The 22,291-nt window shown below is 50.8% G+C and overlaps 1 protein-coding gene across 2 annotated transcripts in view; it reads left to right on the top strand.

The window, feature by feature from the left end:
* Nucleotides 1–3,523: 3,523 nt before the first annotated feature.
* The window catches only part of CMKLR1 (chemerin chemokine-like receptor 1), a 48,192-nt gene continuing 29,424 nt past the window's right edge, over nt 3,524–22,291 (top strand). The window contains exons 1-2 of one of the 2 annotated variants that reach the window (XM_072723011.1): nt 3,524–3,938; nt 4,058–4,192. The gene's annotated coding sequence lies outside the window, so the exon portion shown is untranslated. Of the gene's footprint in view, nt 3,939–4,057; nt 4,193–15,888; nt 16,073–22,291 lie in introns of those variants that run through there. The other variant, XM_025986648.2, reaches the window with a different exon arrangement.

Genomic DNA, 22,291 nt, shown 5'->3' with positions numbered 1-22,291 from the left:
ACACGGAGTTTCCAAGGAAATAAACACAGGCTTCTTGGCCACCACCTCCCTCAGAGAGGTCCCAGTGTCCCAGTGCTAGGCCTCAGATTTCAGAATCCTATTTGAAAAAAATAGCAACTCCCCCGACCCCACCTGCAACCCTTTCTATACCAAGGAAGAAAAAGCCAAACTTCTCAGCTATGTTCAGAACAGTGGCCAAAGAAAGACCTGTCACCGACTTCTGACTGGCCGGAGCAGCTGGCCTCTTCTGTTCCTCACCAGGGACCGGGTAGGGCTGGGTGCTCTGCCCTCTACCTTGGGCACCCAGGGGCCCCTCCGCTGCCCTGGAGCCCCGAGGCCTTACACTGTCAGATCTATGTCAGAGGATAAAACAGAAACCTCATTACAGCCTTGGGTGGGCTTTGGATGCTGCGCAGGGGAGGGGGCGGGCTGTGGGAGACCTACTCCAAGAGGGAGGAAGGGGAGATTCCCAGAAATCCATCTAGACCTGGGTTCACCCCTCTAGGCTCCCCTGCCAGGATATCCTGAGTGTGTGAGATCTTCCTCAGAGGTTACCTCCCTGTCTCCTCTGCCTCCTCCTCCCCTCCTCCTTCTCTTCCCCTCACCCTCCATCTCTTCCTCCCCCTCCCTTCCTTTTTCTCTCCTCTCCCCCCTCCCACTCCTCCTCTCCCCTCTTCCTTTTTCTTTTTCCTCCTCCTCCATCCCTTCCTCCTCTTCCCATCTCTTCTCCCTCTTCCCCTTTCCCCCCTCCTCCCCTCCTCTTCCCTTTCCTCCATCTTCCTCCTTTTTCTCTTCCCCCTCCTCCATCCCTTCCTCCTCCCCTTGTCCTCTTCCCATCTCTTCTCCCTCCTCACTTTTCCCCCCTCCTCCCCTCCTCCATCTCCTCCTCTCCTCCTCCTCTTTCTCATCCCCTCCCCCTTCATTCCCTCCTCCTCCCCTCCTCTCCTCTCCCTCCTACACTTCCTCCTCCCCTCCCCCTCCTCCCTCACTCCTCCCCCCCTTCTCTTCCCCCTCCCCACCCAATCCTCCTCAATCTCCAGCAGATAAGGAAACTGGCTCAGAGAGGCCAGAGGACTTGCCCCAGCCGCCCAGCTCACAGTAGTGGAAACAGGCATTGGGTCCACTCTGCGCTGGTTTCCGAGCCCCTGCCCCTGATGGCTACTCCATGGACTGACAGGGTTACGTGTTCTGGATCCAGGATTTATTCCTAATGGATATGTCTGTATCAGTGGTTTCTAAACTTGAGCAAGCATCAGAATCCCCTGGCAACTTTTGAACACACAGCTCACTGGGCCTGCCTGCAGAGGTCTGGTTCCCAAGGTCTGTGGACAGACCTGGCTTGAGAGCTTGAATTTTTAACCCCCTCCCCAGCAAGGGGCAGCAGCGGGCCCAGAACCCATGCTTTGAGAGCCACTGGGCTCTATTAATGACACACCTTTAGATGGTGGTGTACACGGTGCACAGGGCCTCTATCGCATTGTGGAAATATCCTCATCTTAGGACCAGGACACTCTGGGGCTGCTGCCCTGCTGCTAACTGCTGGGTGACCTGGGATGTGTCCCTTGCCTTCTCTGGGTCCAGTGTTCCCATCTGTACAGGAAGGGTGGGATGAGATTCTCTTGGTCCCCTGGGCAAGCCTGGCAGAGCAGGGATGGGAGGGGTCTAGAGTCAGGCTGGGTCTGACTTCGGTCTCTAGGGAGCTGTGTGACCTTGGACAATGACTTAACCTCTCTGTGCTTCTACTTAGTATCCAGAAAATGAAAGAGATGATAGTTTCTGAGTGTCAATGACACTGAACTAACAGCTGAGGATGGTGGGGAGAGGAAGGAGAGGTTCTAAGACTGGTCAGGGTGGTGAAGGACATATTCCCACACCTGCCCAAGCCTAGAGGTCTAAAGAGCAATCCCCCCATCCTCTCTCCATCTTCCCTTCTCCCTTCCTTCCCCCCCTCTTTCTCTTTCCCAGTCCTTCTCTCCCCCTCCCTCCCTCCCTCCCTCCCTCCCCTCTCTCTCTCTCTCACCTTCTCCCCTCCTTTCCCTCCTCCCCTTCTTCTTTTCCATCCTACACAAGTTATTTTTGGCAGCCTTAGCTTTCGAATGAGACAGACCTGGGTTCAGCCAGGCTCTGTCTCTGTAGCCCCATCTGGGTGCCCTTGGCAAAACAGCTTCTCCCCCACGGCCCCAGCATTCTCATCAGTAAAACAGGTGAACCACATCTCCTCAGTGTCGTTGGGGGCTCACTTGACTTATTCCGTGGAAAGCCCCTGGCACAGGGCCATGCACACAGTGGGTACTTGCTGTTACTTCTTTCGTCTGGAGGCCGAGGGCTGGGCTCTGGAGCAAGACAGTCTGGGTGGAATCACAGCTCTCCCACCTAACAGCTGTGTGGCTTAGGGCACCTGACATAACCTTTCTGTGTCCCAACTTCGTCATTGGTAAAATGAGGGCAGAAATGGTACCAACTTTGCAGGGTCGCCCTGAGAATTAAGGAGCAAGGAGCCAGCACACTGTCTGGGTGTCAGCTCTTGTGTTTATTCTGCTGCTGATGCAATCATGCGGACAGCGAGCCAGGCACCAGGCTTCGTGCTGGGGCCAGAGCAGGGGACAGTTCCCTTCCCAACAGAGTTTCCAGTGCAAGGGAGAGAGATGCTCTAACAGGAGGGGACACTCCTGTGGCTGTGATAGAGCCCCAGGGGCCGAGAGCAGAACCCCCAGCGGTGGGGAAGGCTTCTGGGGAGGTGGTCCCCAAGCTGAGATTTGAAAAGGTAGCAGGAGACTCTCTGAATAATAAATATATATTCATAGGAATTTTGCATAAGAAAATAATTGGACAAGTGTGCCATGGGGTGTATCTTACAGTTAAAAAGATGAAATGAAACTAACCAATCACCAGGAAAGTGCGAATTCAATAATCCAGAGCTTGCTGCCTATGTAAGTGATAAACTGTCTGTATCCATTTGGGAAACAAAAATTAAATAAACAAACAAACCAGTGCATCGATTCATTGAAATCATGAGCAGCTGTTAAAACAGGGTAAGGTGTGTCCGCGTGCGCGCACACACACACACACACACACACACCTATCACTGAATGAAAAAGCAGGTTACACTATGGTACACGAAGTATGACTGTGCTATTTTCCATTTATATATAGAATGTGTGTGTGTGTTCATACCAAAGTGTTAATGATATTTCCCTCCGGGGAGCAGAGTTTGGGAAGAAAGCAGGATTTATATTTAAACAACACAGGGTCTGAATGTAGTTAAAGGTTTTGATGTATTTTGTCAGACAGCTCTCCAGAAACGGTCTATCAATGTATATTCCAATTATGCATAAGATTTTTGCTTCCCGGTGACATTTACTAAAACCAAACGTTATGAGACGTTTTAATCTTTGTTCATTTGATACTTCAAGAAAAATAAATCTCATTGCTGTTTTAATTTGCAAAGAAAGGAAGAAGGGAGCAGGAGGTCACGGAGCCGCACCTAGGCGGCCAGGAAGGGCATCCCAGCGGGCGGCGGGGAGAGAGGTGGTGGCCCAGGGTGCTGGGACATCCGGCTGCTCCGGAGGCCCTGGCGGGGAGCGGCCGCTTCCCACAGCTGCCTGGGGCTCGCATGTGCTCCTGGTTTGCGCCCGGATGGTGGGCAAGGCTCCCAGCTGGGCTCTGCCGCCAGAGGGGCGGGTCGTCCTCAGCAGGCCCTGCCACCAGGCACCAGGCACCAGCCACCAGCCACCACCCACACACCCGGCCGGGCTGGCAGGCAGGGGCAGCCTCCCCCGCGGCCCCCACTCCACGCAGCTGGCCGCCCCCAGCCTCGGCCAACCCAGTTTCCTGCCCCGCCCTCCCTCTCTCTCCTCCCTCCAGCTGTTTCTCTGGCAGAGTCCTGTCCCATTCAGGACAGCAGCCTTGCTCGCTCGAGGAGCTCAGGACAGCACGAGGTCTCCCGCAGAGCCCCCCCTGAGTGAGGGTTGAGGGGGTTCTAGGGGAGGCTGCAATCTGGTGGGGAGCGGGGGTTCCAGGGCATCTTGAATGAATGGACACATTGCCTTCTGGACAGACAGCCGCAGCCGAAGAACGGTGTGACCGTGACCTCGAGAAAGAAGTCGGGCAACAGGGGGCCCCCTGCACAGCCTCCAGCGGCCCGAAGTCCAGGGGAACCCCTGGGAAGACCTAAGCGGAGACCAGCCACAAGGTATCACGCTCGGCTTTGACATCGCCCGGAGGGGCCAGGAACGGGGGATACCAGTAGAGAGAGGAGGCCCGGGGTTCTGCTTAACATTTAATGTTTGTCAGGATGAACACATCATTTGCAGGTTTCCGAAGTCGTGCATGCTAATAAGGGCCACCCTACTGTTAAAAGCTCAGTGTTTTCCTTCTCCGAGGCAGGTGCTTCCATCTTACAGGTGTCCTCATTTTACAGGTGAGCGAAGCGGGCTCAGAGGGGGGGAGGCACTGGCCCAGAGCTGCAGAGACCACAAACCGGGTCGGCGGGGGAGGTGGCAAGACTGGCATGAAGCCAGCGGCAGCGCAGCCCGCCGCCCTCGCCCCTGGGCTGCAGCTCAGTACAGAGAGGTCCTCTCCCCGAGGTGGCCCTTCGGGGGGCCCTCTCCATCGCTCACACGCTCGCTTGCTCACTGATTTATCTCTGATGTTTGTTGAGTGCCTCCTAGATGTGGCAGGCGTGTAGAAGTATGTAGGTGTGGACTCACGCACAGGTTTCTAACGTCTTGTTGGCACCCCCACCTCGTCCTTCCCCGCAGACTGGGAACTTCTATCTATATTCCTCCAGGACACATTTTAACGGCTGCACAGAAAGGCTCTCCTGGGGTTTATTTAACCCTTCCTCACTGTGGTGGTTTCCTTCTTACTTTTTTCCTTTTTTCCCCATGACTGCAAACAGTGCTGTGATGACCGCTCTTGTACCTCATCTTTGCACGTCTGGCCTATGGATACCTTTCCAAAGGCTAAATCACTGAGTCGGAACACTGAGTGCTGTTCTTAAGGTTTGTGAGGCTTCTGGCTGTTTCTCTCGCCATTTCGTTATTACTGCTGATTATCCCTTGTAGTCTTACTGTTCATTTTTCTTTTATGATTATGCCGGTCAAGTCCGCTCCCACTTTTTTCTGTCGGCATGTTTATCTTTTGTTGATTTTTAAGAGTTCTTTGTATATGAAGGATGGGAACCCTTTGGCAGTGCTGGCTGCCAAATCATCATAATCATAACTGCTGCTCCATATAAGTCTGATCACTCCGACCATCTTGTGGTTCAGATAGGCCAGCGAGGAAGTGGCCAGGTTTGAGGGTCTGTCTTATTTTTTTCCATTAAGAGGCCTGATCCTCAGCTTCCCTTTTGGCAGCCCTTACTTCCTTTTGAAGACTGATCATACCTGTGGTTCTTGCTATCTTTTCTCCTTCCTCCGAACTCGCTCAGAGGAGAGACACTTTCATATGCCTGGGTTGCCGAGATGAATGTGATTGGCCTCCGGTGGTGGGAGGAGGGCAGCTTGGCATTTCCTCAAGAAAGAAGGCTTAACTTAAACCAGGGATGCTCAGGTGGTGGGGTGTCAGGCCCCGAGAAGCCGAAGGAAGAGTTCTCTCTGGTACCCAGGGACCTTCTCTGGACTCTACCAAAACTTCAGGGAATAGGTAAACCTTATCTTGGGCGAGGCACTCCCTTCTCTGGTTTGAGCCCTTTGGAGAGGTCTTTCTCTGGGTACCCAGTCTTGACTGTCTCTTCTGCTAGGCTGGGGGCTCCTTGAGGCCAGATTTGGGGGATTTACTATTCTCTCTGTATCCTCAGTAGGTAGGTGCTTGGTAAATATTTAATGAATAAATAAAGGAACCAGACCTTGGTTCTACTATCTGTAAGATGGGATGGGAGAGTTGGAAAAAAAATCTCACCCCTTAGGTGTTTCTTTAATTAACTCCTCTCAGTTTGCAGACCACTTTACTGCCATGATTTTCTTGAATCTATGGTTGTGTGATAAAGGTATTCTTAATATGCCCATTTTACAGATTTGGAAACTGAGCCCCAGGGAGGGGTCCCAACATTAGACCTCCACAAGAGGCACTGGTACATCATGGCCAGAGTTAGTTCGTTTGGGTAGATTTGAACCCAGTCTGCTCCCTGCCACCGAATGACATAAAATAAGTTATCTGTATGTTCCAATTTCCTCATCTGTAAAATGGGAATGTCATAAAGATTAAATGAGATCACACACGTGGAGCACTTAACAGAGGGCTTGTCGTGTCATAAGGAGCTCTATAAACACGAGCTATGATTCTATTATCATTTCTATACCACCTGCTGTCTGTACCTTCGACACCCATCTGAGCCAAATAGAAAGTATTATTAATTTCTTTAACAGTGTGTTATTAGTGCTCGGGTTCCCATCAGAGTCCAGAAAAACCTAAAAGCCTATTTCACTTGCTTTGAGCTACACTGCACGAATGTGGTTATTACTGCCAGTAATTACTGCCAGCTTCAAGGCTACAAGGTAGACCTGGGGCTTCTCAAAGCGCAGTCATGGGATTGCTGACATCAGAATAAGCATGAATAATATTATTCATGCCGAATAATCATGAGTATTTCCTAAAGCTTCAGTTTTTTGAACCAGAATCTCTGAGATGAGGTGTGGGAGTCTGCATGTTGCACCAGCTCCCCAGTTGATTCTGATGTGCCCCAAAACTTGAGGGCCATGCAGCTAGCGCATATGAACATCTTTTCTTTTTGCCTTTTGTCCAGGTTTCTGGGTTGTTTATTGCACACTGAGGTTTATTTTTTTTCCTTTCTAAGCAAGTATCTATGTACTTCTGTGAGTCTACATGTCCTGTGTCAGCAGTTGAGGCCAGGAGGCATGGTGCAGAAGTGAAACTTTATCTTGAAAGTCAGAGTGTGGTAGCCATTACCCAGTGTGTGGGCTTTGGAATTATTTTAAGAAACAGAGCTCTTTCCTCCAATGAAAATATATGGAGGGCTGCAATTGGAAAACAGATAAAAGGTATGTTATTCTAATGGAAATGGAAGTAGAGGACCCTGGGCCACAGTTCACAGAACCTCACTCTTACAGCTCAGTGGGGCAGGTTGAAAATGACAAATATACTCCAGATTGGTAAGAGACCAAAATTCTTGAGCTTTGTGGAATTTGCTATGGGAGCTTAGGCAGGGTGTTCTCACTCTCTGGTCATAATCATCATCTTTGTGGACAAAGAGGTCGGATGTTATATTACTCAGGGTAGTAGCTGCAGTAACAAATACACCCAAACATGTACAACGGCTCAAACGAAACAGACGTTTATTATAAGGCAGGTATTTCTGCATGGGGGAGGTCCTCTTCCATGCCTGTCCCTACTGTCCTCTTGGACATCACCACTGATGAAAGACAGCATGGGGGTGGCACATCTGCTTCTTCACTGCCTTCTGCCACAGGGGAGAGCTAGTCATGTGGCCAGTCTAGTTCCAAAGGAGACTGGGAAATGGAGTTCTGGACAGGGTGGCTCCTTCTCAGTTGTATGCTGTGGAAGGGAAGAATGGATTTTTGTGGACAGCTAGTTGTCTCTGCCACAGATATGGTATCCTCTTGGGTCTCTCCCATTCTCTTGATTTTAAGTCTAAACTTTCATTAACATAGAGTTAACAAGGTGATGTTGAATCTGCAAATACTTTCCTATCCTCAGGAAAATCCCTATCAGATATACTGAGTAAATGCCCATGTTCCAGACCTGTCAACATGGGTTTCCCTGGAACTTAGGAAACTGCTATTCTCTTTCCCTCCTGGAGAAAGGAAACAAGCATAACAATTTTATTGAGCACAGCAAACTTCCTGGGCCCAAGGCTTTCCTAGCCAGTATCTCCCTATATACCTGGAAAGACTTCGTGATTATCATCCCCATTTTATAGGTGAAGAGAATGAGGATCAGAGAGGCAAAGGGACTTGCCCAAGGTCACATACCTTATAGACAAAAGAGCTGGGATTTGAACTCAGAAAGTCCTTGTCCTGTCCTAGGGTGGCATCGCACATTGGATGTGTGTGTGCAAGCATATATGTGTGCATGTGCGTGCGTGCATGTGCATGTTTGTGCTTAGGGTAGGGATTTTCCTCAGGCTGTGTTCCCCCAGGGCTGGGCTTGAGGAAGTGGAAGTGCAGGAATCATCGTCCATATCCCTAGAATGGGCTACACTTGTCAGTCATAAGGCAGCTGGGTGGTTGTCCTGGCCTGGAGGTGCTCAGTGTGTCTAAGTATTACAGCCACTCATCAGACAAAAGGGAAGGGGATGGTGTGTGAGGACACAGACCCAGGGTGTCTGGATGACACTGATGCTAGGCTGCGTCAGGCACATCATGGGTGGTTGGGAACATTTTCCTGCATGAATAAGCTGATAGAGAAATGGAAGTTGCACCAATGTGAGGACTTAAAATGAATTGGACCTAATCTCTGTTCTCAAGGCCCTCGGGGAGGGGAGGCAAATTAGTAGCATGTACTTTCATTTATTCACCCAACAAACATTAACTAGCAGCTGCTATGTGTCTGACACTCCGCGAGGCAGAATGATGAAAAAGACAGGACTCTTCCTGCCCTCATGGAACTTTGGAGGGGCCTATGGGGGTCCTTGCTTTTGCCCCCATTGTAGACAGGGGGAAGGTGAGGCCCTGATTGGTTCAAGGTCACTTGATGGGAGTAGGACCTGGGCTCCTGGTTCTCAGTCCAGATCATCCTTGTTTCCCTGGCTGAGGGAGAGGGAAGCAGGGAAGGTGCCTTCTGGTTGGCAGTCACTTTGTACTGCCTGTGGGCATCAGGACATGCTGGTTCCAGGCAAAATTAGGAAACAGGTTAATTTACTTCTCTTTTGGAACTTCTATAGTTTTGCAGTGATGGACGCAACAGGATAGACAAAGTAGAATTTCCTTCCCCTGCTGGGTGGAACGAAGAGGTAGTAATTCTACATAGAAAGAAAAAAATAATACATGATTGGCATCAGTTGATGGTGTAATATAGTCACAACTCTACAGCCACTTGCTGTAGAGTTTAGAGCCCATCTCTGCCCCCTAATCTCCTGTCACCTCAGTGTCCTCCTTTGCAAGGTGGGTGTACTTTTAATGCCTCCTTCACAGCATCCTTGCAGGGTAACACAAGTTAGTATACATAAAGCACAACACAGCACATTGTCAGCTCAATGAAGACATTTCTATTTTTATTCTTAGGAAAGCAGGCATTGAAATTTGCCTTCGCACGTCTGGGTTGATGTGGAAGTCTGGCACCTTGTGATCTTGGATCCCCAGGCTGGAAAAGGTCATTTTGCCACATCTCCTGGCTTTATGCTTCACCCCGTGGAAAAGTTCTGGGCTGGGGTGGTGGGGTGGCTCAGGCCTTGTTCCACTCCGGCTGCTCTGCAAGCTTGGAAGTGCCAGCAGCTGACTCAGCAGGGGGTCAGCTGCTACGCAGACAGCGTGTCAGAATCGGTTCTGCTTTCTTGAGGTTCATGACTCGGGTCCTCTAATCCCAGCCCTGAGGACAACTCTTATGCAAGGAGATGGTTGGGTAAAGCAATTGGTGTAAGAGACAATGGCTAGCTTGTTCAGGTTTTCCTTCTGGGACTCAGGGACCAGAAGACAAAAGAATTGGGTTTGGCGCCAGCCACCTGGGTGAGCTCAGGTAAACCCATACCTCTTGAGCCTCAGTTTCTTCATGTCTCAGAGTCGTGGAAAGCACATCTGCACTCAGGAAATGGTCAGGGGTGGCAATTAAGGGCAGCGGAACATTCGAAATATACCCATCCCTTGTTATCTGCATTTGTTTGAACAGTTGTCAGAATCTATGAATTCTTGAGGATGAGAGGAAGAGCTCAGACAGCCAGTGTAGGAGTTTCCCGTTGCTGGTGTAACAATCGCCGCATGCTCAGTGGCTTAAAACCACACACATGTCTTATCTTACAGTTCTGGAGGTCAGAAGTCCCAAAACAAGTTGCACTGGGCTCGACACAAGGTATTGGCAGGACTGTGCTCCTTTCAGAGGCTTCAGGGGAGACTCTACCCCCTTGCCTTTCCCAGCTTTGAGAGGCTGTTCACACTGCTGGGTCCATGGTCCCTTTCTCCATCTCCAAAGCCAGCAGAAGTGGTTGAGTCCTTCTACATGGGATTGCTCTGACTTTCCTGGCTCCCTTTTTCATTTACAAAGACCTGTGTGATGACACTGGGCCCACCTGGATAATCTAGGATAATCTCTCCCATCTCAAGACCCTTGACTCAATCCCATCTGCAAAGTCCTTTTTGTCAGGTAACTCATTCTCAGGTTCTGGGGGTTAGGACATGGGCATCTTTGGAGGGAGGAGGCATTATTCTGCTCACCACAGTGAGGGACATCTTGAACACTGATCCGCATCTCTTTGTTTCCTGAATTTGGAAATTGAGAGTTCAGATGGCCACTGTCTTACAGTTACAGCTGGCTCAGGAGGGCACTGACCAGTCAGAACAGATGTGGGTGTGAGCAGCCCATGGGGCTGTACCGAGGTGTATGGGTGATCATCAAGCCTGCCTGAGGCCCCAGGCTTTGTCATCATTCATGCTGGATTCAAATTTCTACAAACCCTGTGGCTGTGAGCAAATGAGTCTTCTCATTTGTAAAAGGGGATGGCAATGTGCCCTTGATAAGGGTGATGGTTAGGAAGAAATGAAGGTGCCCATGTGTGGAGCATAGTGTCTAGAACCTGGTAAAGGACTCAACATGAACCTCAAGGTGGCTGGGCTTCTATGTCAGGCACTGGTGATTTCTAGAAAGGAGAACCCTTCTGTTTCTGCCCCATGCTGGGGAAAAGTGCTAGCGTGGGTCATGGGCTATGTGTATCTTGAGGAAAGGGGGTTCATTGTTGGGAATGTGCGTGCCAACGTGGGGGTGGTACCAGGTGCCCAGCCAGGCTTGTGTTCAACTAGAAGGTTCTCAGGTTCTGAAGTGGCTCAAGGGAGGGGCTATCTCATCCCCTGCAGCTCCCTGTTCTGCTCTTCTACCCATATGGCTCAGTTTCCTCCAATTCTGTCTCTGAGTTTCTCTTTCTGTTCCTAGTTCTGCTCCTGATTGCTCCACCCTCTCTGAGTTGTCTGTTTAAACATCCCAAGAGGGACCACTGGATTCATTTAATCCTAGTGGGGTTCAGGTTTCTCTCTGATGGGTTAATCCCCTCTCGGTTTGGAACGTTCATATCCAGTAGGCCCAAGAAATTTCTCGAACTGACACTGAGTTGAATTGACATTGTCTAGTCCAGGGATGGAGTTCCATAATCCTCACTTACAAGCCACGGCAGACATGAAATCCAGTCATGCCTCTCCCTCTATTTGAACCCAAAGGTTTCAGTTATTTATCTCTGTGGTTCAAACCACTCTAAAATATGGTGGCTTGAAATGACTTATTTGTTCACAGTTCTGTAGCTGGGCAGAGTTCTGCAGGGATGGCCCATGTTTGTTCTATGTGGTATCAGTTGGGTCACTCATGAGCTGCATTCAACTGGGAGCTTGACTACGGCAGGGCCACTTAAGATGGCCTCACATCCTGCTGGGACTTGGGCTGCCTCTCCTCACATGGCAGCACTGCCTGGACTTCTCTATATGGAGCCTCGGGGCTCTGGAAGTGTGAAAGGCAAAGCTGCCAGGCCTCTTGAGATCTAGGCCTAGGGTTGGCACAGCATCACCTCTGCCACTTTCCATTGGTCACAGCATGTCACCAACCCAACCCAGACTCTAAGGGAAACAGAACAGAGTCCGCCTCTTGATGGGGGGGAGTGACATGCATGTATGGGGGGGTGGTGGTGATGTTAGGGCTCATCTGTGATGACAGCCTATCAACCAAATTTGACCTTAAAATTCAATGGATGACAGTGGTCATCTGAGATAACCATGTGTCATTTCTGGGTGTCTTAGTCTCACAAAATGCCAAAGACTGACTCTAAGCAGCAGAAACTCATGGTTTATAGTTCTGAAGGCTGGAAGTTCAGGATCAGGGTGCCAGCATGGTCAGGTTCTAGTGCGGGACCACTTCTGGGCTGCAAATGGCCGACTTCACGCTGTGTCTCCACACAGTAGAGGGAGGCAGGGCAGCTTCCTAGAGTTTCTTATAAGAGCAGTAATCCCACTCAGGAGGGCTCTACCCTCATGACCTCCTCACCTCTCCAAGACCCCACCTCTCAATGCTATGCCATTGGGTGTTAGCACATCAACATATGAATTGGGTTGTTGCGGGTGGTGGTGGCCCAAACATTCAGACCACAGCCTGGAGTGAGTTAATCTACCCTTTCACTTCTCAGATGGAGAAACAAGCTTGAGAAAGGGAGAGGGACATGTCTAAAGGAGCCCATGAAGGTAGCGAGAGAGCCAGGATAGAGCCTCCATGCATCCCACCAGTATTGACTGAGCACTTACTGTGTGCCAGGAGCATGGGATCCAGGATGAGACAAACCAGGCCTTGGGGGAGGGGGCTCCCAGTCAAGGGGGAAGACAGGTATGTAAACAGAGTGGAGTCCTTCTAGCCAGAAGGTTGGCTTTAATGGGAAGGTGCAAGGGGCCAACTGCTCCTGGGTCACAATCACCGGTTACATTTTCACCCACCATCAGTGGGTGAACCCTGGCCATTTGACTAAAAGCATATTGTTGAGCTTTCTTTCCTTTCTTTCTTTCTTCTTCTTCTTCTTCTTTTTTTTAAACAGATTTTATTTGTTTGTTTGTTTGAGAGAGAGAGAGAGAGCTAGTGGGGAGGGGCAGAGGGAAAGGGACAAGCAGACTTAGTGCCTAGCCTGACTTGGGGGTCTATCCCACAACCCTGAGATCATGACCTGAGCCAATACCAAGGCTCAGGTCATGTTCTTATAAGAAACTCTAGGGAGCTCCCCTGCCTCCCTCTACCGTGTGGAGACACAGCGTGAAGTCGGCCATTTGCAGCCCGGAAGAGGTCCCGCCCTAGAACCTGACCAAGAGTCAGGTGCCCTGAGGAAGCGGATCACATTAAATACACTCGCATTAGTGCCTGACTGCTGCACTCAGTGTGCAAAGTGCTGCAAGGACAGGGAGCTTTGCTTTGCCGGGCAATATCTGGAAATAGCGCCTCGAGAAGGAGGTGTGGATTTGAGCTGGCTCCAAGGATGAGCTGGCTTTGGATGAGGAGGCCTCTAGTTGGCTGGAGCAGAAGTTGGCCAGAAATAAAAGATACTTAAGGTAGGGAGGGCAGCATGAACAGAGATTTGGAGGCTTCATGAGCCAGGGGTATCTGGTGTGGTGGGTGGAAGCAGGGAGTGGCTGGAGGGAGTTTGGATGCCCTGCAGGATCTTGGAAGATCACACCCAATTTTCTGGGTGGTCCATGCTGCCCCACTTCACCAGAGCAGCATCCTGTTGTCCTTGAGGCATACTCTCTCCAAACTCCATGCTCAAGCTTGAACGCTTGAACAATCGAAGATTCCAGACAACCCCAAGCTAATTGAGTTTGAAATTCCAACTTGGCAGAGGGCATGTGGGTTTGTGGCTCTATGTCCCAGGTCGTCTGGTCCAGAAACCAGCTTGGAGGAGAGAATATTTCTTTGCTTTGGTGGCTTTCGTGACTGAATGATGGGTCCCCTCTCCTCCTGTACCCAGGACTTGCTGACAGATGTAGACCTGGAGCTTAGGGAAGACGAGGTGTTTCCTCAAGGGCTAAAGGAAGTTGTCTTAGGCTGGCCTCCGTGGTCGGCCTGTCACTCATTTACTGCGGGGACACTTTGCCACTGCCCTGTTGGAGCCAGACTGAGCCAGGCTGGGCGCTGGAGGGTCCACTGGCCTCCCAGCGGCAGGGAGGTCGAGCCGAGTGGCGTCAAAAGACAGTCTTTGGGGACTGTGGGCAATTTGCTGTCTCTTTTATGGTAGACTTGACACACAGGGGGCCTCTGCAGCTGTCAGGGATTTGGCTCATGTAGAAAAAGGGTATCCCTGGAGTAAGAATGGGACGGCCACCTGGTGGGTAGAATAGGAGTTTTGCCAGCATCCAGACCTGTTTTGAAACCCTTTTCTGCCTGGCTGTGAAACCCAGGGAAGATCGCGTAACTGCTCTGTGCCTCAGTTTCCTCCATTGTAAATTGGGGGCCGCTGGGGGTTTATGCAGCTTCCATGAGATCATGTATGGCTGGGGGGGGGGGGTTGCTGAAAATGGCTGTGGCCTCTGGTGAGGGCGCCTGGCTCCAAGAGTACAGAAAGGGGGCGGGCCCGGAAGTCCTGAGCCAGGAGAGGCCGAGAAATGCCAAGTGTGGACTGTGCCAAGGTCATGCTTCGCCGCATGCTCACCCTCCATTTCCTCCCTTGGCCCGAAAAGACAGGACTGGGTGGGGACCTTGAATCGCCAGCCTCTCCTCTTCTGGGGAGCGCAGGGCCTGTCTGGCCTCAATGGGCCTTTCTGGCCTCAATGGGCCTTTCTTTGTCTGGTTTTTCCCTCCCCTCCTGTGAAAACCCTCAGCCATGAAGGAAATCCGAAACAGGGCTTGGGGAAGGGCAGGGCGGCTTCCCGGAGCCTAGCTGGGCGATGCTCTCACCTTGCGCTCACCCATTCCTGGCAGGCCTGGTGGTGGGGCCCTCGGCCGGCTGGGGCCTGGGCCTGCCCCCTGTCCAGCCCAGCTGGCCCCGGCCTCCCTTTTCTGTTTGTTCCACATTCTCGGCCCTCTCCCAGCTCTGGCATCTCGAGTTTCCCGGGATGCCAACATCACCCAAAGTTCCCCCTCCTAAGAGTTTTCTGTGTCCCCCGGGGGACAGGCAGCTTCCACTGGCTGAGTCCCTGCTGCACTTCTGGCCTGTCCCACTTCCCACCTTGCAGATCGTTTTCTGGGGCCGGTAATCACAGACTCCTCGGAAATATGGAGGTGGGGCACGGGGGTCCCATTTTACAGCCATGAAAACTGAGGCCCAGAGAGAGGATGTGTGCCCAGCGGCCCCTTCCACCTCTACTTCACCCGATATTTGTTGCCGGCTTCCCTGCCTGCCTTTGAAACGTGCATGGGGACGATTCAAAGAGATGATCCACGTAAAGGGCTTGGCACTGGGCCCTGCACTTAGTAGGTCCCTGTAAAGGGAGTTAAAACCAAATGAGTGCCTGGAGGTCCTCAGTAAATACTTTTGAAATGAGACTGAATTTTTAAGTGCGTCGTTTTGCTCGAGCCCCTCACCTGTTTGCAGCCATACGTTCCTGTCCAGGGCGAGGCTCAGAGAGGTTGGTCGGCTGCCTCAGGACACACAGCAGCTGACCAAGGGGGACTGGCTGCTGACACCTCCTCCTCCACCTGCCTGTACACTTGACTGTACACCCCAAGGGCTCTTCCTGTTTTCCTGGCCCCTTTGTCCAGAATCTTCATAGCCTCCTCCTTTGTGATTTCTAGGCCTTTCTGTCTTAACTGTCTCAGATCCTCCCTATTCCAAATTAGGGCTATGTCATATCTCTTCTTTCATTTTTTTTTTTTAATCAAATGCCCCATTCCTTCAGAAGCCTGTTCTCATCCAGATGTCTAGTTGAAAACCAAAGCAGTCAACTCCTTCCCACTGAGGTATTTGCAGCGGATGACAGCTTGCGGGAGTGGGGGTTTGTGAGCACGACGACTTATGTCAGCGGAGAATGTCTGGGCTGGTGGGCATTCAGGTGCTGTGGTCTCAGGGTGAGGGGAGCTTTTAGGCCAGGGATTTTCTCCAGAGGCAAGCAAGCAGCAGCCCTGCCCTGCTACAGAGACCTGAGGCCAGGCAGTTACAGAGTCAAGTCCACAGAAGTGCGCATTTCCAACTTCCTCACACCTCCAGGGAGGACGTGTCCTGTAGGCAGAGTGACCAGAATTGGGCTGACTTTCTTTTTTTTTTTTCTTTTTTAAACGTCACAAAACTGCACTTTAGCAGAGCTCAGAGAAACAGAGCCAGCGTGGGAGGCCATGGGGACAAGTGTTGCAATCTTGGCACACCCCCATGTCTACACTGCTGCCCGCCTGCCAACTTTCTTTCTCACAGAGCCTGCGGCCAGAGGTGGTTGCCACGGCCGTGTCCTGGGTCCTGGATAAGGAGCCTGGTGTCCTTGTCACCCTCACTGAACTGGTAAAACTGTCTTCCCCTGTAAGGGCACTGGGCGGGGTGGGGGCAGGGCAGGGGGGCAGCAGGGAGAGTCCAGGTGGCATTGGCTGGGCTGGTGTGGGGAGAAGCCCGTCTGGTTCAGATGTGTCTGGAGGGTCAGGGTGGTGTGGCTGGGGGCACTTCTGGAATCCCAGTACGTACTTTCACATTCCTTGTTTTCCTAGCTATGAGGCCTTGGTTTCCTTATCTGTAAAACAGGGGCAAGGATGACACTGCCTCATAGGGTTTTTGGGGTAGGGGAGGACATGTTTTATTCTTTCTGTTTTTTTTTTTTTAAGATTTTATTTATTTATTCATGAGAGACCCAGAGAGAGAGGCCGAGACACAGGCAGAGGGAGAAGCAGGCTCCTGGAGGGAGCCTGATGTAGGACTTGATCCCAGGATCCCAGGATCACTACCTGAGTCAAAGACAGATGCTCAACACTGAGCCACCCAGGTGGCCCTTATTCATTCTTTTCCTTCCTTCCTTCCTTCCTTCCTTCCTTCCTTCCTTCCTTTGCCACAATCAGCTATTTAAAGGCAAGAATCTGGAATCAGACATCCACACAATGGGTGTGCACAAGCTCAGGGGCCCGTGCTCAATTAGTGTGCAGCATTTGCAATTTTGCCACCAATGGTCTAGTCTAGTCTGTGTCCCTCACGATGGAGTGGACTTGGTAGAAAGCTCTGCCCCTTTCTTCGCGGTGGGGCTTTGAGCAAGTTGCTTTACCTCGCTGAGATCCATGTTCTCAAAAACTCAGGGTACCCTGCAAGGGTGGTTGAGAAGGTGCAGGGGTGAAGTCAGAAGAGCTCCAGGGCTTCTGGAACCATCTGAAAGGCTTCTCTGGGCATCATCTGGCTCCTTCAGGGGTGATGGGGGCTGGCTGGTCTCTCCTCTCGATGTCCTATGGAAATGCTGCAGGGGTCTCGGGACACTCAAATTCCTGAGGGGCTCTAGAACTCGTGGGTTTCTGGGCTCTGTCCCCAGACGTGGGGTGTAGAGCAAGACCACTGTGAGGAGCCAGGTTAAAGGCGGGCTGGCCCCTGTCTTCTCAGTGTACCTTGCTGCTCTGTGACTGCTTCACCCCTTTCCTCCTCCTCTTCCTCCTCCTCCTCCTCCTCTTCCTCCTCTTCCTCCTCTTCCCATCTCTCCTCCCTCCTCTCTTCTTTCTTCTGTAGCCAGTGCTCTAAGTCTTCCAGAGGTTGAGTGGAACATCTCTGGGCAAAAGCCAGCACTTAGCTCAAGGTAAGGAGGATCCTCAAGGCTCCAGGTACTGGCTGGGTTCTTGGCGGCTGCTTTTCTCTTGGAGAGGGCTGAGTTAAGGTGCCATGAAAAGAAGCAGGCCTCAGTTGTCCAGGAAACATGCCCTGGGCACCCAACACCCCTGTACCCCATGCATGGTGGGCACTCAACAGGAGTTAGGGGATGAACAAATGAACCCCCACAGCAGAGGGGCACACTCGCACACCCTGGGTACCAGGATCGGGAGCATTGCCTGAAGACCCCTCCTTCCCTTAGGGAAAACCAAACCCTCACTAAAGTTATTTTGGGGTTGTGTGCTTATTTTTAAAACATAAAAGTATTTTGAGTGCATATGCTTTGTTTAAAAAAAAAAAAAAGCATGGGAATTTTGCATTCAGTGCCATAATATTCCCCTGCGTTCAAAGTCAAAAACTGTGGCCCCCAGAAATCTTTGGGCCAGCTCCATAGAGGGGACCTTCATCTGTGTTCTGGTTTCCTGTCTCTGTGGCTCATTCAGAGACATCTGGGGTAGAAAATGCATAGATTGTCAGGTTTGAGGGGAATGCTGAGAGACAATTGAGTCTTCTTCCCCACCCCTACCTGTGTATTGAGGAAATAGGCACAGAGAGGTTAAGTGACTTGCTCTAAGTCGCATCGACAGCTTTAACTACACTTGCAAAGATGCCACTTTGTTGAGCCCCGTTTCCCTCGACCCTGCTGTATCTGTGGCGGGGCAGCTGGGGCAATTTCCTAGACACTTAAAACGCACTTCCTTCCATAGCATCGCCCCTAATCACAGTCAGCAACCAGAGAGAAGAATCACCAAGAACCCAGCTGGCTCCCAGGGCCACAAGGGCCCTCCCACCGGACAGGGAAGGTTTGGCACAAGGATGCAAGTATTAGGATTCCCCAGTTGGAGTTCTGCACCTCTGGCCTGGGCGGGGTCCCCCTGGAGGAAATAGCCTGTGTGCCTTTCGTTTGAGGCACTAGGCCAGCCTCTTTCTCCAGGTGGTTTGGCTTTTGCCAAGTGTCCAGCCCTTGGCTCCTATGCTGCTGTGAGCCAACTGTCAGTTGGTGAGGGAACTCGTTTCCAGAAGAGGAAACTGAGGCCCAAACATGATGTCAGAGAAAGAAGCTTGATGTCCAGTCCCGTTTCTCCAGCCAAGCTGGCTCATTTGCTCAGGCAGGGCCTGTGCCCCGAGCCTTCCCTGCTGGACCAGAGAGTGCCTTCCAGCTCAGGGTCATCTGGAAAAATCCACATGCTCATGGCTCAGAGAGGGAAAGAAATTTGTGTAGGTTCTTGGAAAATTAGGAGCAGAGCGGGACTGGAAGCCGTGTCTCTTGCATCCTCCAGCACCTCGTTCATTCCTGTTTCCCCCAGGGGAAAGTCCAATGCCCAGGGTCTGGATGGGAAAGACAGAGCCACTCTTTGGGCCTCAGTTTCCCCTGATGTCAAACAGGGAGACTGACAACCCCAGCCCACCAGAACCTGTATATGGTCAAGTTTTTACCAGTCTGCCGAGAAACAGAGAGAGAGAAAGAGGATATAGACAATAGAATGAGTCTTTTCATAAAGTAAGATGTTTTCAGCTGAGAAAGATGTCTTGGTCTACCAATTTTTGGTGGTATTAATACCCTGTTTCTTTTCTGAAATGGTGGGAGTGGTAAAGGACAATTTTATTTTTGCAACACCCTTACTTGGCAAACATAGATAGGTGGAAGCTCTAGGACAGTCTCAAGACTGGGAAGTGTAACTGGTTCATGAAACACCAAAGTTTGGTGTTCATGGAGCTAACACAGTCTCTCGGGCTCCTTTGAGCTTAGGGATACCCAGGTAGGCAAAGTTATGGCTGAGGTCATGTGATTGGAAAGTACTGAGAGTCCAGGCCCTGGGCATGGAGGGGAAGGTTCCAGCAGCTAGAACTAGGGCCAGACTGCAGAGCAGAGAATATACCTGGCACATAATAGTTGCCCAACTCAGGCAGCAGGATGAAATGGTTACCATGTGAGTGCTCAGCACATAACTCAGAGCCAGGGCAGTGGGTGGGGAGAGAAAGGACTGGGTTCTGAGTTGAATGTCTGTCTTAGGCAGGGTTTCCCCAAAGCAGAGCCTGAGGCAAGGATTTGGGTATATATGAGGTATTGAGGATGTGCTTACAGGTAGGGATGGGATTAGGGGGAGGCAAGTGAGACAGGGTTATGCAAGTTTAGAGTTGGATTCCATTGTTATTTAAAATTTTGATCTTTCACTCATGCATTTTACATATTAGTTTTGATTTTTTTTTTAATATGGAAGTAGGCATGCCTGGGTGGCTCTGTCTGTTAAGCGTCTGACCTTTGGTTTTGCCTCAGGTCATGATCTTGAGGTTGCAAGTTGGACCCCTGTATTGGGCTCCTAGCTGAACTGGGCATGGAGCCTGCTTAGGATTTTCTCTCTCCTCTCCCTCTGCCCATTGCCCTCCGCTCTCAGGCACTCTCTCTCTATCCCTCTTAAATAAATAAATAAGTAAATAAATGAATAAATAAATTTTTACAAATATGGAACTAAAATATTATTTATTTTTGTTAGTGAATTTTGGGGCACAATCTTAAATTTGCATTCAAAGAGGAACTCAGCAAGGATGTGGTCTCAGGTAGAGACTAGCCTCAGCCTGGTCCCATGCGGAGCTCTGGAGGCTGAACTGTACTCCATGTTAGTTGGGGAGAGGCAGCCCCTGCTTAGCTCAGGGCAATTGGCAGGAGAAGGGGGCAGCTATGAGCTGTGAGTGTCTAGTATTCTCTGCTGCTGTGGGCTGGGTGCCCTCAGCCAGGAAAGGGGATCTGAGCTGGGCACCAACATCCACCACAATACTCTGTTTTTCTTTGAGAGATGGCAGGAAAAAAAAATCATTTATAAGTGCTTTTAGCTGTTGGACTATGTTTCTTTGGCTATGACTGTGCTAAAGCTTCCAGGCCCCAGCTTCTGTTGCTATTAAAGGATGGGTGAATATATGAATGCTTTGGAGCAGGGAAGGTGTCCTGGGTTGGGGAAAGGAAGGTGGATGGCGCTGGCATGGCTATGGGCATGGCCTCAGTGTTGAGCTTGTTTCAGCTGCTGGCTCCTTTCCTGGGAGGGTGGGATCAGGGGAGAGGATAGCCCACGTGCATTAAGTGTGATTCTGGCCCAGGAAGCAAAAGCAGAAGGAGGAGGAAGGAAGGAGAAGACTTTGTCCCTGGGAAAGCAGGCATGCAGTGAGGGTCCTGGGAGGTGGCCTGGCTCTTCCTAAGCTCGGAAGCTGAAGGAGCGGTATGAGGCCTGAGATATTTCGTCCTGAGTCTCAGATTCCTGGAGACAACTGGGCTTCTTGGTGGAACTCAGGAGAAAGCACCACAAACTAGGTGTGACATGTGTCTGTCCCAGGGCTTAGGGAGAGAGGCGCAGGTTTGCTCCCTAACCAAACCTTCCCTTTGGGATTCTAGGGGGACACCAGGGTCCATATGTTCTTGCTAAAATTCTGCCTCTGCCGCATATAGTGCCTACATTTACACCATCAAAACTTTGAACCTGAACTCACCCCATAACCTCCTACTCCCGCCATGTTACTTTGATGTGCAAAGTTCTTGTCTCTCTGAGCCTTGACATGCGCTGTGCCTTGGCCAGCTCTCACTTGTCCTTCCAGACTCACTTCTCCTAGGCAGCCTTCCCGACTTAGTAGCTGGAGTTGGTACCACGGCCGCGTGTGCTCCCAGCAGACAGGGCCTGCTGCATTGTGCTTCACTCACTGTGCGCCTCCCCCACCGGGCTTGGGGTTCCTAGGAGTGAGAACTGTGTTTGTATTCCCAGCTCTTTGCCTGGTACCTGGAAGATCATGGGTGCTCAGTAATACTTATTGAATGTATGAACGAGAAATGTGTATTGTGCCATTAGATATTCATACATTAGTGTGAAAGAAGCTCTGAGAAGACTTGTGGGGGGTTTTTTGGTATGTTTGTTTGTTTTATAATCATACTCCCTTATCACTGTACTATATATCTGGGGCAATATAATCATATGTCATGGAATCATAAGATCATAATACTATTCAATAACCTACTCCTTCTCTTATTTAATCCTAATGCCAACTCTCTGAGGTATGTACTATTCCTGCTCCATTTTGCAGATAGGGAAAGTGAGGCACAGAGCATTTAAGCTCAGAAGCTGAAGGAGCAGTATGAGGCCTGGGATATCTAGTCCTGAGTCTCAGATTCCTGGAGACAGTTGGGCTTCTTGGTGGAACTCAGGAGAAAGCACCACAAACTAAGTAGTGAGTGGCAGAGCTGGAATTTGAACACAGATGTTCTGGCTCCAGAGCCTGTCTTCTTCACCATGACATGTTGAACATGGGTTTGGGTTCAAGTCCTAGTTCCTCCATCTTGTATCTGTGTGACCTCGGGCAAGTTGCTTGGCCCCTCTGAGTTTCTGTTCCCTCAACTGGGAGATGGGGGTGGTAATCAGGGCCATTGGAAGGCTGGAGCAAAGTAAAGGATGGGAAGGATCCTGAGGGCTGACAGTGATGGTTCCCACGGCTTGCTCGTGGCTACACACTGCGGGGGCCCTTGGAAACCTGCACTGGTGGAGACATTGCCAGGGTTCTTGGCAGAAGAGTGAGGAAGCATGGAGGAGGGAGACAAAGGCCCTTCTGTCAGCCACTTGGGGCCCTCCCTCTGGGAGGTGAGTTGGGAAGAAGCGAGAGCTCCATAGAGGGAGAGGAGGACTCCTGCCTGGAAGTGGGACAGGCATCATCTTGCCTGCCAGGATTTGTTCTTCATGAGCAATGGGTGGAAAATAACCTTGGATTCTTTCCTGAGGGGACAGGAAGACTAGGGCCAGTCCATGGAGGGGGGAGAGGTTTCTCTACACCCCAGGAATGTGATCACTGATTTATTTTAAAACAGAATAAAAGCAGAAAACAACTTTCAGTTGATCGTGGTTTGTGGCTGCT

The sequence above is a fragment of the Vulpes vulpes genome, chromosome 10 (genome assembly GCF_048418805.1).
Source record: "Vulpes vulpes isolate BD-2025 chromosome 10, VulVul3, whole genome shotgun sequence".
NCBI lineage: Eukaryota > Metazoa > Chordata > Mammalia > Carnivora > Canidae > Vulpes > Vulpes vulpes.
The sequence above is the reverse complement of the archived record's forward strand: the minus strand, read 5'-3'. Positions and strand labels throughout refer to the sequence as shown.